Source organism: Ornithorhynchus anatinus, chromosome 4, assembly GCF_004115215.2.
Source record: "Ornithorhynchus anatinus isolate Pmale09 chromosome 4, mOrnAna1.pri.v4, whole genome shotgun sequence".
NCBI classification, from domain to species: domain Eukaryota; kingdom Metazoa; phylum Chordata; class Mammalia; order Monotremata; family Ornithorhynchidae; genus Ornithorhynchus; species Ornithorhynchus anatinus.
This window is the reverse complement of record NC_041731.1, coordinates 92975995-92988735: the sequence shown is the minus strand read 5'-3', so window position 1 is coordinate 92988735 and position 12741 is coordinate 92975995. Positions and strand designations below refer to the sequence as shown.

The following is a 12741-nucleotide window of genomic DNA, read 5'->3' as shown; positions in this document are numbered from 1 at the left end:
CGGGGCATGGCTCAGTGAGAAGCGGCGTGGCCTAGTGGCAAGGGCGCAGGCTTGGGAGTCGGAGGTCGTGCGTTCTAATCCCGGCTCTGCCACTCGTCTGCCCTGGGACCTTGAGCGAGTGGCTTCGCTTCTGCGCCTCAGCGACCTCATCTGGAAAATGGGGAGGAAGACTGTGAGCTCCACGTGGGACAACCTGATGACCTTGCTTCTACCCCAGCGCTCAGAACGGTGCCCGGCACAGGCGTCCAACCCCTTGATCCCGTATATCGTGATTATGTTGTTTCCGTCCGTCCCGTCTCCCCCGATTAGACCGTCAGCCCGTCGACGGGCAGGGATGGTCCCCGACTGTTGCCGAACCGTATGTTCCAAGTGCTTAGTACAGTGCCCCGCGCGTAGGAAGCGCCCAATAAATACCGTCGAATGACGGCTCCCCTTTTGGAGCTCCAGGCCGGGGAGAGGGGGGACCGCTCGCGCCCGGCTCCGGTTTCCGGCGAGGACCCGAAAGGCGGCATCGGCGGCATCCCTCCTCGTCCTCCCGGCAGGCGGTAGGAAGTGGCGAGGCCTCCGGGGCTTCCTTCCCGGTTCCGAGGGGGGAGGAAAGCCGGGGTGCCCTTGGGGGGCCCCCAGAGCTACGGGGACTCCGTTCCGAGCGCTCGCTACGGTGCTCTGCGCGGAGCAGGCGCTCAGTAAATACTATTGAGTGAATGAGTCCTCCCTCCCGCACCCCCCTTGCCTGGGCTCTAGAACGCGGAATGAATTGGCGGGTAGGGAATTCTTTCAGAGACGAGGAGGCGGATTTTCAAAACGCTCGGCTGTCGATCTGAGATAAAGCGGGTGCCTCCCGGGGTTCGTCCGTCAAGGGGACGGCTTGCGGGAAACGGGGGAACCGCTCCCCACAGTTGGCGGCTCCTCGGTGGCCAGCGTCGGGGTTACGGTCGGTTCACTCTCCCTTCCTCCCTCCCCCCCCTCGCCCGGTGCTTGACACGCAGCGAGCGCTGAACTGGTACCGTAAAATAACCAACCCCCGCCCCCCCGAAAAGCGCCAGGTGCGTCCCCTGCCCGCAACGGGTCTCGGGGTTCCGGCGCGTTCCGTCCGTGGGTTTGCTCCGCACGAGTGCGGGTTTTGTCATTCTGTCACTCTGTCGCTCCCGGGCTTGGGAGTCGGAGGTCGTGGGTTCCGATCCCGGCTCCGCCGCCTGTCGGCTGGGTGACTTCTTCACCGTGCCTCAGTTACCTCGTCTGTCCAGTGGGGGATAAGACCGAGCCCCACGTGGGACCGCCTGATTACCTTGCCCACCCCCCACGGTGCTTAGAACAGTGCTTCACGCGTAGTAGACGCTCAACGCACGCCGTCGCGATCGTTACGATTATTAGCCCTCGCAGCTGGAAGTCGCCGGCGTCTGGGCGTGTGGGGTTTCCAACTCCCAATTCCCTCGTGTCTACCCCAGCGCTTAGAACAGTGCTCGGCACATAGTGAGCGCTTAACAAATACCGGCATTATTATTACATGGGAGAGAACAGTGCAGTAGAGCTGATACGCGCTTAGTCCAGTGCCCTGCACGTAGTAAGCGCTCAATAAATACTACTGAATGAAGGAATGCTTCCTGGCCACAAAGAGGTCACGGTCTGGGGCGGCCGGGGAGAGCCGTGAAGCAGCGTGGCTCAGTGGAAAGGGCCCGGGCCTGGGAGACGGGGGTCGTGGGTTCGGATCCCGGCTCCGCCGCTTGTCAGCTGTGTGACCTTGGGCCAGTCACTTCATTTCTCTGGGCCTCCGTTACCTCATCGGTCAACTCGGGGCGGGGGGGGGGGGTGAGGGAGACCGTGAGCCCCAGGTGGGACGACCTGATCACCTTGTATCTACACGAGCGTTTAGAACAGCGCTCGGCACAGGGTGACCGCTTAACGGACGCCAGTGCTTTCGAGAAGCAGCGTGGCTCGGTGGGAGGAGCCCGGGCTTAGGAGTCAGGGGTCGTGGGTTCTGATCCCGGCTCCGCCCCGATCAGCTGCGTGACCCCGGGCGAGTCACCTGACCTCTCGGTGCCTCAGTTCCCTCATCTGGAAAATGGGGATGGAGACCGGGAGCCTCACGTGGGACGACCCGATGACCCCGTATCTCCCCCAGCGCTTAGACCAGTCCTCGGCACGTAGTAGTAAGCGCTTAACAAATACCGACATTGTTATTGTTAAAATCGATTAGATACAGAGGATCGGGAGAGTGGAAATCTACGTGCGGAAGGGCTGGGGGTGGGGTGAATGGCGTTCCTGGGGAACTTTTTGGTTGACATCTTTACCCTTGTGGGGCAAGTCAGGCTCCGGATGCTTTCTGCCCCCCAGGGCCTCTCTCTCCGTCCCTCCGCCCTTCGACTCTTCATGCCGGACAACCAAAGGTTTTACGGCAGGTCTTCAGAGTGGCTCCGTACAAGAGGGTGGAAGAAATCCCTGCCTCTCCGGGCTTCTGACAAGCTCGTTCTCCCTCCCACCGTGGCTTCCCCACCCCCCGGGAAGGGCCAGGGAACTGGGCCTAACTTAGGGAAATGATCAATTTAAACAGAGCTAACAGGGGATGAAGCCTCAATCACCGAGGGATGAGAAAAATCGGCGAGAAAACACCCGGGGGGGGGGGGGGGGGGGAATAGATTGAAGTTACGATAAACCTGGGGCTGCGGACGACGCTGCCTCAGGGTAATTCTGGATCCCAGAAGAGATTTGACCCGAGATTGGAGAGAGAGAGAGAGAGCCCATTAGGTTTTGGAAATACGCCTTAGATTTCAGCTCTATTCTCGGAATGTATTTCTGCATCTGAAACGGGGCCTTTTACAGAGTCTTGTGATAGCGAGGTGGTTGAAGGGCCCCCGCCTCACCTCCCGGTCTATTGATTTGCGCTTTTAGTTGCCAAATATATGCTTTCTTCTCTCCCTCTTTAGGATGTTCAAGGACCGCAGCTACATTAATAAGTGATGGGCAACCGTAAACGATCCTTAAGAGAGACACTTAAATGATGGAACGTTCTGTACCGTGACATCCTCGGCAGAACAGAATATTCCCCATTAAGGGGAAAGGGTAGACGCGAGATATCGAATATGGACTTTAAATATTTGTAGGTTGTCCTCGCCTCACACCCTCGCAGCCCGGCAGTGTGTGCTCAAAGGTCTTTAAAGAGTGGGGATTAAATATTTGACTCTTTAAGTCCTCTGGAGAAGTGCTGCGACATTAAAGCCAAGAGGTCATGTTACAGTTCTCTTCATTTTCCATCTCAACCAGCTCGGAAGCCCACTAGACTGCCGTGTTTGTTCCGAGGGCGAAAGAATTCGTCTCGGGGGAGAAGACGTTTCAACCTGGCAGGGAAGAGCGGGAATTTTCAAGCGTTTTCATGGCCGCCTGTGCCTACCGCTCCGTGATTTAGGTCTGTAAAAGCTTCGAGGCTTGAAGTTTAAATTTTTAAAAAAAAAAGCACAAGTCACTTTCCAGATGCAAGCCAAGGCCTGTAAAAGCTTCGAGGCTTGAAGTTTCAATTTAAAAAAAAAAAGCACAAGTCACTTTCCAGATACAAGCCAAAGGTGCCTTTCGCTCGTTTGTCAAGAAAAGGTCCCGAATATGCGATTTTACCCGACCGTTGCCCAAGATGACAATATCGACCCATTTTTAAAATACAGACGCTCTGCAGGCGCAGAGTTCTTCGCAAAGCACACATTCGGCTTCAGTACGCCTGGCTTTGAAAATGAAAGCGGCGATCCCGGTTATCTTTATAATGACCAACAACAGAGCGTAAACAGTACGAAGAGTAAACGCCAAACGGTCACGTTCTTAGGGTGGAGTTCAAGTAAGATTCCCAGGCGGAGCAGACCGGGTTTCAGGCCGAAGCATAGGTTTTGTCCACCGTGTATCACCCTGACGATGATCGCTTTCTTAAAGCGAAGCCATTTCTACACAGTGGAGCTCAATTGAGGGATTCAGCTTTCCAGAAGGAGCTTCTGGGTGCGGAGGGAGGAGAGTCAGGGACAAGAGCTACTTAGGCACCGACAGGGATAACGGTAAGAGCAATTCTGTTGCCGAATCGTACGTTCCAAGCGCTTAGTACGGTGCTCCGCGCATAGCGATAATAATAACAACGTTGGTATTTGTTAAGCGCTTACTAGGTGCGGAGCACTGTTCCAAGCGCTGGGGGAGATACAGGGTGATCAGGTTGTCCCTCGTGAGGCTCACGGACCTAATGCCCATTTTCCAGATGAGGGGACTGAGGCCCAGAGAAGTGAAGCGACTTGCCCACGGTCACACAGCTGACGAGCGGCAGAGCCGGGACAATACGACCGAATGAATCAAAAAAGGGTCGAAAATGGGATCGGAGCAGGGATTGGTTAGAATGGTTCTTCTGGGAGGCCTTTATCATTCATTCATTCATTCAATACTATTTATCGAGCACCTACTATATGCAGAGCACTGGACTAAGCGCTCGGAATGTACAACCGGCAACAGATAGAGACGATCCCCGCCCAGTGACGGGCCCACGGTCTGATCGGGGGAGACGGACGGCGGAGCAAAGCAGAAGCAAAGAAAAACGAGACACCACGATCACGTTCCTGTTCCTACCAGAGTCCCCGCTGACACATCCCTAGCGACCTCCGCACCGTTCCGCTTCCGTCCTCTACCATTTGCTGCTCGGGCCAGCCGCTTCACTTCTCTGGGCCTCAGTCCCCTCATCTGGAAAACGGGGATGACGACCGCGAGCCCCACGCCGGACGATAATGTTGGTATCCGTTAAGCGCTCACTATGTGCCGAGCACTGTTGTCAGCGCTGGGGTAGACATAGGGGAATCAGGTCGTCCCACGTGGGGCTCACGGTCTTTATCCCCATTTTGCGGGCGAGGTCACTGAGGCCCAGAGAAGTGAAGTGACTTCCCCACGGTCACACGGCTAAGGGGCAGAGCTGGGATTCGAACTCATGACCTCCGACTCCCAAGCCCGGGCTCTTTCCACCGAGCCACGGCCTCGCGTCTACCCCCAGCGCTGGGGGAAAAACTTCACAGCGGAACAGCGGAAGAAAAACTTCACGGACTCTGCCTTGTGTGCGGAGAAAGGGAACGTCAGAGACCGGTTTTATTACTACTGACGCTGCAGCTAGCAGGGGGAGAGATTCCCCCTGCTAGTCCAGGCCAGCTCCACCTCAAGTGATACAGAGCTTCTTCCTTCAATAGTATTTATTGAGCGCTTACTAGGCGCAGAGCACTGGACTGAGCGCTCGGGATGTACAAGTCGGTAACAGATGGAGACGGTCCCTGCCCTCTGACGGGCTCACGGTCTGATCGGGGGAGACGGACGGGCGAAAGCAGTATAGTATTAACATGTGTGGAGCTAATGACGGTGACGATGATGATGAATGATGATGATGATGACGACGATAATAGAATTGTCCCTGGAGGTCTCTATAGACCGTTAGTTCGGCATTCGTAATAGAACGGTACAAGAGGAAAAATGCTTTGGGACATGGGGTGTTTTCCCGAGAAGCGGCGCGGCTCAGTGGAAGGAGCACAGGTTTGGGAGTCAGGCGTCGCGAGTTCTGATCCCAGCTCCGCCACTTAGCTGGGGGACGTGGGGCAAGTCCCTAAACTTCTCTGGGCCTCAGTGACCTCATCTGTCAAATGGGGATTAGGTCCGTGAGCTCCACATGGGGCACCCTGATTGCCTCGTATCTACCCCAGCGCTTAGAACAGCGCTCAGCTGAGAAGCGGCGTGGCTCGGTGCAGAGAGCCCGGGCTTGGGAGTCACTGGTCATGAGCTCGACTCCCGGCTCCGCCGCTTGTCAGCCGTGTGACCGTGGGCGAGTCGCTCCTCTGGGCCTCGGTTACCTCATCTGGAAAATGGGGCTGAAGACTGTGAGCCTCACGTGGCACAACCTCATTCCCCTGCCTCTCCCCCAGCGCTCAGAACAGTGCTCCGCACATAGTAAGCGCTTAACAAGTACCAACGTTATTATTACTTGGCACATTGTAGGCGCTTAACATAATACCGCCGTTATTATCATTAGGAGGGAGAACGGGTGTCGAATCCCTGATTTGCAGGTGAGGAGACTGAGGCCCGGGGAAGAGGGCCAGTGATTTGCCTGAGGTGATAGGGCAGGCAGTTGCAGAGCTGGGATTAGAATTCAGATCTTCCGACTCCCAGGCCTGTGCTCTTTCCCCTCGGCCACACTGCTTCTGTGTGGGAAAGAACCAGCCTGTCCGAGGGTCAGTGTATAAGGATCTCCGTCCGTTCGTTCGTTCGTTCATTCATTCGACCGTATTTATTGAGCGCTTACCACGTGCAGGGCGCTGTACTAAGCGCTCGGAACGGACAGTTGGGCGACAGAGACGGTCCCTGCCCGTCGGCGGGCTCACAGTCTAATCGGGGGAGGCGGATGGACAAAAGACAGCGTAATCACGATGAACGGAATCAAGGGGACGTTCACCTGTGCCAGGCACTGTTCTAAACTGTATTTTCCAAGCGCTTAGTACAGTGCTCCGCACACCGTAAGCGCTCAAGAAATATGGTTGAATGACTGAATGAGTAATAACAGTAATAATGATATTTGTCAAATGCTTACTAGGTGCCAAGCGCTGTTGGAAGCGCTGGGGTGGATCCGAGGTCATCAGGTGGTTCCCCCATTTGACAGATGAGGTGACCGAGGCACAGAGAAGTTCAACGACTCGCCCGAAATCACACAGCTGACCAGCGGCGGAGCCGGGATCAGAACCCCCGACCCCCGTGACTCCCAAGCCTGGCTCTTTCCACTGAACCTCGCTGCTTCTCTAAATCTATTAGCGTTATGTTCCAAGTGCATAGGTGGTGTCCAGTGAGGGAAATGAGAGCACGTGCGCACATACCTAGACGTGTCCCTAAATTCGTTCAGTCCTATTTATAGAGCGCTCGCTGTGTGCAGAGCACTGTCCTAAGCCCTTGGGCGAGTATTTCACCGCAATGAACAGTGACATTCCCTGCCCCGGACGAGCTCACAGTCTAGAGGCGGAGAGACGGATATCCGTACAAATAAATATGAGCCAAGCTCCTTTTCTAAATATATTAGCGTACATACTCTACGACCCAGCCCGCGTACTTTGCTCCTCTGGTGCTAACCTTCTCGCTGTGCCTCCGTTCATTCGTTCAGTCGTATTTATCGAGCGCTTACTGTGTGCGGGGCACCGTCCCGAGCGCTTGGAATGGACAATTCGGCAACAGACAGAGACCGTCCCTGCCCAACGACGGGCTCCATCTTGCCTGTCTCGCCACTGACCCGTGGCCCGGAAATGCGGCAATTATCCTCCTCTGCTTCAAATCCCTTACGGAAGGCCCACCTCCTCCGAGAGGCCTTCCCAGATTAAGCCCCACCTTTCCTCCTCTCCCACTCCCTTCTGCGTCACCCTGACTCGCTCCCTTGGCTCTTCTCTGCTTCCCGGTCCCACGGCACTTATGTGCGTATCTATAATTTGATTTGTTTGTATTGCTATCCGTCTCCCCGCCTCGAGACCGCGAGCTGGTTCGGGGCCGGGAACGTCCCACTGTTTGCTGTGGCGTTATACTCTCCCGAGGGCTCGGCACGGTGCTCCGCCCACGGCGAGCGCTCAATAAAGAGAAGCAGCGTGGGTCGGTGGGAAGAGCGTGGGCTCGGGAGTCAGAGGTCACGGGTTCTAGTCCCAGCTCCGCCGCTTGTCGGCTGTGTGACCTTGGGCAAGTCACTTAACTTCTCTGGGCCCCAGTTGCCTCATCTGTCAAATGGGGATCAAAACTGTGAGCCCCACGTGGGACAACCTGATCACCTTGTATCACCCGGCGCTTAGAACGGTGCTTTGCACGTAGTAAGCGCTTAACAGATACCACAATTGATTTTTATTTTAAATATGCTCGAATGACTTTAGGAACATGCTCTGCACACAGAGGAACCTCAGTATCTATCTGTTACCAGATTGTCCATTCCAAGCGCTTAGTACAGCGCTCCGCACGTAGTAAGCGCTCAATAAATACTATCGAATAAAAACCACCGATGGATCGAACGAGCGCGTTTGCGGATGTCCGGCTGTGTACCTGCCTTCATTCGTGAGCTTTTCTCTCTCTCTGCGGCTATGAGCCCCTCGGCGGGCAGGGACCGTCTCTAGCTGTTGCCGAATCGTCCATTCCGAGCGCTTAGTACGGTGCTCTGCACATAGGCAGCGCTCGATAGATACTGTTGAATGAACGAATGATGGAGAGAGCCTTCCCAGCCCTTGGAACGGTGCTTGGCTCGTAGTGAGCGCTTAGCAAATGCCATCTTTTATTACTTCTGGGAGAGCACGTACACCGGGTCGGGCGGAGACTTAGATATCTGGGCTTTTGTACGCGTTGGAAGAGAAGAAGGCGGCTTTGGCCTGAGAGAACGGTGTCCGGCGAAGCGGGGGTGATCTTGCTTTATATACGGTTGGCCTAAAATCACGCGATATGTTCTGGACTCTAATGATAATCATGAAGGTGGCATTTGTTAAGCGCTTACCGTGTGCAGAGCGCTGTTCTGACTCCAGCGTGGCTCAGTGGAAAGAGCCCGGGCCTGGGAGTCAGAGGTCATGGGTTCGACTCCCGGCTCTGCCACTTGTCAACTGACTGTGGGCAAGTCGCTTCGCTTCTCTGGGCCTCAGTTCCCTCATCTGGAAAATGGGGATGATGCCTGGGAGCCTCACGTGGGACGACCTGATGACCCTGTATCTCCCCCAGCGCTGAGAACGGTGCTCTGCACATAGTGAGCGCTTAACAGATACCAACATTGTTATTATTATTATTATTATTACCCCACTGCTTAGAACAGTGCCCTGCACATAGTAAGCGCTTAACAAATACCAACATTATTACCCGGTGCTCAGAACAGTGCTCTGCACATAGTAAGCGCGTAACAAATACCAACATTACCTCCCCCGATTAGACCGGGAGCCCGTCAGTGGGCAGGGACTGTCTCTATCTGTTGCCGAATTGTCCATTCCAGCGCTTAGTACAGTGCTCTGCACAGAGTAAGCGCTCAATAAATACGATTGCACGAATGAAGAGCACAGAACAGTGCTCCGCAGAGTAGGTGCTCAATTAATACCACGCATTGATCGAAGAAGAGGAAAATGGTGCTGCCGGAAGAATTCAAACCCGCCTCGCCCGCGGATAGAAACGTTCACACGAGCCTAGCCCAGGAGGAGTGGAGATTTTCCATCTTTTTCCGCTCGGAGAAGAGATGAGTGCTAATGGGAGTATTCGTTCCTTCAGTCGGTCGGATTTATTGAGCGCTTACTTATCGAGCCCTGGCCGGAGCGCTCGGAAAGCACAATTCAGCAACAGAGAGAGACAAGGCTAATGTTGGGATTTGTTAAGCGCTTACTATGTGCAGAGCACTGTACTAAGCGCTTGGAATGGACGATTCGGCAACAGATCGAGACCATCCCTGCCCATTGACGGGCTCACGGTCTAAGCCGCAGCTGCCCAAGTTCATGTCGTATTTGAATATCTAGCATTTTCGGGACTCAGTGGATGGGAGAAAATTTATTACCTTAAGATGAAACTTGGATCTCTGACACGTGGCTGATACTTTCCCGGTGTGAGAAACAGCAAGCGTGGCTCAGGGGAAAAAGCCCGGGCTTGGGAGTCAGAGTTCATGGGTTCGAATCCCGGCTCTGCCGCTCGGCAGCTGGGTGACTGTGGGCGAGTCGCTTCACTTCTCTGGGCCTCAGTTCCCTCATCTGGAAACTGGGGATGAAGACTGGGAGCCTCTCGTGGGACAACCTGATGACCCCGGATCTCCCCCAGCGCTTAGAACAGTGCTCGGCACGTAGTAAGCGCTTAACAGATACCAACATTATTAGACTATCTCCTCGATGATTCCTCCCAAACGTCAGAGCGCAGTGACTTATCCACGGCGGCTTGGATGTCCTGCGATGGCGTCGATTTAAAAGACGTTTACGGCGACTCCTTCCTTATTTAAGCCTGTAAAACGGATTACGCGAAGCCAGGTCAGGAATTCTAGGAAGAGAGGGAGAAAACGAGTGACGAGAAAATTCTCGATAATAGATCGGAGCCCTCTTTGAAGGCTAATTTCCGAGGATTCCTTCCCGACAGCCCCGGGGGCTGACTTGTAACCGTTCTGACGGCTCCAGCTCAACTCTCGCTTCGTATTTTTCATCCGCCCGTGACCGAGGCTCCCGACACCGCGTTTCAACGTCATCTGAGAAATTAAATGATCACGTGGGTAGTTGTTAAGCGCTTACTATGTGCAGAGCACTGGGGAGGATACAGGGTGATGGGGTTGCCCCACGGGGGGCTCACGGGTCATCCCCGTTTTACAGATGAGGCAACTGAGGCCCAGAGAAGCGAAGTGACTCGCCCACGGTCACACAGCTGACAAGTGGCAGAGCCGGGAGTCGAACCCATGACCTCTGACTCCCAAGCCCGGGCTCTTTTCACTGAGCACGGATGCGGCGATAGACCGAAGGAACGCGTAAGAGTTCCCTCTCGCCCCAGTCGGTAGAGCCAACGGGCTTCAGATCGGGCCCGTGCTGGTGATGTTTTAAATACAGGAAATATCTCCTGCATTCCGCTCATCAGGCCGTTTCCCTGCTAATCACAAATCTCTGTGAACTGCGGCCGTTTGGGAAATGACTCAGGGGAGATTTTTGATTTTTTTTAATTGGGAAAGGCAGAGATGACGGTCGCTTAAGTAAACGTTTTCCCCTTACATCCAGAAACAGGCCTCCTAATTACGCGGGAGTCACTAGGATCCCATGGCCCTTGCTGGAAAAACAACAAAACTGTCCGGCAGTCTGCCCTAAAACACTTCCTTTGCGGTCTGCGAAGCCAATTCTCTTCTTTCTTAAATCCACTTTTGAAAACTAGGACCAGGAGGGGCAATATCCCGGCTCTGCCACTCGTCAGCTGGGTGACTGTGGGCAAGTCACTTCTCTGGGCCTCAGTGACCTCGTCTGCAAAATGGGGATTAACTGTGAGCCTCACGTGGGACGACCCGATGACCCTGTATCTCCCCCGGCGCTTGGAACGGTGCTCTGCACAGAGTAAGAGCTTAACAGATACCAACATTATTAATATCAATCAATATCAATCAATCAATGCCGATGGTTCAGCACTTCCCAGCTCTTGTCCGCTCCGCGGCCTTGGACGAGTCACTTCATTCCTCTGTGAGTCAGTTCTGTGAGAAATCGGCGTGGCCCAGGGGCAAGAGCCCGGGCTTGGGAGTCAAGAGGTCATGGGTTCAAATCCCGGCTCCGCCACTTGTCAGCTGTGTGACTTTGGGCAAGTCACTACTCTGGGCCTCAGTTACCTCATCTGGAAAACGGGGATGAAGATGGCGAGGCCCACGGGGGACAACCTCATCACCTTGTATCCTCCCCAGCGCTTCGCACAAAGTAAGCGCTTAATAATAATAATAATAATAATAATGATGATGTTGGTATCTGTTAAGTGCGTACTCTGGGCCGAGCACCGTTCTAAGCGCTGGGGGGAGATACAGGGTCATCGGGCTGTCCCACGTGAGGCTCACAGTCTTAATCCGCATTTTACAGATGGGGTAACTGAGGCCCAGAGAAGTGAAGCGACTGGCCCACGGTCCCACAGCTGCCAAGCGGCAGAGGCGGGATTCGAACCCACGACCTCTGACTCCCAAGCCCGGGCTCTTTCCACTGAGCCACGCTGCTTCTCCTACTTAACAGATGGCATACTTAATGGCTCAACAAAGACCATTGTCATTATTAGTATTATCGTTCCCTCAGCTGTAAAATGGGGATTGGGACTGTGAGCCCCGGGTGGAACCGGGAATGGGTCCAACCCGATTCGCTTCTATCCACCGCAGCGCTTAGTACAGTGCTCGACCCTTCTAGTCTGCGAGCCCGTCGCTGGGCCGGGATTGTCTCTCTTGCCGAATCGGACTTTCCAAACGCTCGGTAAGGTGCTCTGCGCCCAGTAAGTGCTCAGTAGGTAATGGCTGCGTGCGTAGTAAGTGCTCGACACAATACCCTAGTTATCACTGCTAAGTTCGGCAAATATCCCGGTTATTATCATTACCATTATTATTTGGAAAGCAGCGTGGCTCAGCGGAAAGAGCCTGGGCTTGGGAGCCGGAGGTCATGGGTTCGAATCCCGGCTCAGCCCCTTGGCAGCTGTGGGACTGTGGGCAAGTCACTTCACTTCTCTGGGCTTCAGTTCCCTCATCTGTAAAATGGGGATGAAGGCCGGGAGCCCCACGGGGGGACAATCCGATGACCTCGCATCAACCCCGGCGCTCAGAACAGTCCTTGGCACAGAGTAGGCGCTTCACAAAGACCAACGTTATGTATTTATTTATTATTAAAATGGGGATGAAGGCCGGGAGCCCCACGGGGGGACAATCCGATGACGTCGCATCAACCCCGGCGCTCAGAACAGTCCTTGGCACATAGTAAGCGCTTCACAAAGACCAACGTTATGTATTTATTTATTATTAAAATGGGGATGAAGGCCGGGAGCCCCACGGGGGGACAATCCGATGACCTCGCATCAACCCCGGCGCTCAGAAGAGTCCTTGGCACAGAGTAAGCGCTTCACAAAGACCAACGTTACGTATTTATTATTAAAATGGAGATGCCTGTGGCTCAGTGGAAAGAGCCTGGGCTTGGGAGTCAGAGGTCATGGGTTCGAATCCCCACTCTGCCACTTGTCAGCTGTGGGACTTTGGGCAAGTCACTTCACTTCTCTGGGCCTCAGTTCCCTCATCTGTCA

At 54.5% G+C, this 12741-nt stretch overlaps 1 long non-coding RNA gene across 1 annotated transcript; it reads left to right on the top strand.

Annotated features, from left to right (window-relative positions):
- Positions 1-750: 750 nt before the first annotated feature.
- LOC114811235 lies at positions 751-3232 on the top strand. Its single transcript, XR_003758900.1, has 2 exons — positions 751-934; positions 2925-3232. It is a non-coding gene; the product is annotated as an uncharacterized LOC114811235 (long non-coding RNA).
- Positions 3233-12741: the final 9509 nt, after the last annotated feature.